This window comes from Cyprinodon variegatus, unplaced genomic scaffold (genome assembly GCF_000732505.1).
Source record: "Cyprinodon variegatus isolate N-32 unplaced genomic scaffold, C_variegatus-1.0 Scaffold2289, whole genome shotgun sequence".
Classification (NCBI taxonomy): Eukaryota; Metazoa; Chordata; class Actinopteri; order Cyprinodontiformes; family Cyprinodontidae; genus Cyprinodon; species Cyprinodon variegatus.
The window spans coordinates 1-1,388 of NW_015152742.1; the positions used below are offsets into that span (position 1 = coordinate 1).

Below are 1,388 nucleotides of genomic sequence, written 5' to 3' on the forward strand. Positions count from 1 at the left end.
TGTCTCCTGCTCAGTGGTCAGCTCTGGCCTTCATCTTAGTGACATCAGCAGAAGATCTGGATGTGTTTGACCTGAAGAAATACTCTGCTTCAGAGGAGGCTCTTCTCAGGCTGCTGCCAGTGGTCAAAGCTTCAAACAAAGTTCTGTAAGTACTGACAGAACTTCGTTTCATATTTGTGTGCTGATATAGCGCTGAACCTCTTAGGAAGCACCCACACAATATATGTATCAGAATGTCCGGCTCGGTCCCAGCCACTATAACTTTTATAAGTAATTTCTATGTGATTTTAAAATAACATAGGAATGAATAAGGAGAGGGGCGAAAGAAGACATAAAAAATCCACAATTTTTGAACCTTTGCTCAGTGGTCATACTTTCACGTTGAAACACAGCTTAAAGCTCAGTTTGTAGATAAATTATTCACCATTCTAAAACAAAAGACGGCATGTTGATAACTGCTACAGTTCTAAAATAAGTCTCCAAGCACCACAAAGTTTGACCAAATCCAGCAATCTTGAGCATGTCAACTGATTTTTCAGTGATAAGCATCCATCTTTTTAAGAGCATCAAAAGTTTGAAATCGCTAACACAACCACATATTTGGCTCTACAGTAACCATTTTTTGATAAGTTTGTAGACTGAAGCCTCTGATTTCACACAATGTCTTCGGAATTACCGTAGAATTTATACTTTTCCTCAAAACCCGCCCAGACTGACCAAAAGGTAATCGATTACTCACAAGAGGGAAGAAAAATGAATGCGACTAAGTGCTTTTTATATTGTTATAAGTATTTTTCTTTTTTTATATTTATTATTTATTTATTTTTTTTTTATAAGTCACAAGTATTTTTCTAAATGATATACATGCACCAATGTTGGCACAATCAAAGGGGAAGGATGGCTGACTGTCACAGTGAAAGAATTTTTTGAATTATAAGGTTATGGATGGATCTAACTATACAAGGTTATAAGGTTTTTGCTCAGAACTCGTTTGTTTGGAGGCCTTTTTCGGTTCCTGAAAGCTAATTTTTTACATGGATCTCTATGTAATCTAATGAAACAACTATGTGTGACATACCTTTTTATTCCTCTTCCCATTATGGTTTTGAATAAGCTACAGCCATGAAATTAACCCCAATAAAAGACAAGGGATGGCTGTTGCTCTGCCTGAAAGAATTATTTAGATACCATTTACGGTTTTCAAACCATAATTTGTTCGGAGCAATAACAGCAAAAAATCGATTGATTTAAAGGAATAGTACACCCAAAACATGATTAGCCTTCATTTTCTACTCACCCCCATGCTGAACAACACTCTGGAGTACTTTTTTGATATCTCAAATGCATCTGGAGATCTGGGAGGCTTCTTGCTGTCTGCTGACATTCAA

The 1,388-nt window shown here is 36.5% G+C and overlaps 1 protein-coding gene across 1 annotated transcript in view; it reads left to right on the forward strand.

The window, feature by feature from the left end:
- Positions 1–9: 9 nt before the first annotated feature.
- Positions 10–1,388, forward strand: part of LOC107080752 (ribonuclease inhibitor-like) — a 31,664-nt gene continuing 30,285 nt past the window's right edge. Inside the window, exon 1 of the mRNA XM_015368957.1 lies at positions 10–145. The gene's annotated coding sequence lies outside the window, so the exon portion shown is untranslated. The remainder of the gene's footprint in view (positions 146–1,388) is intronic.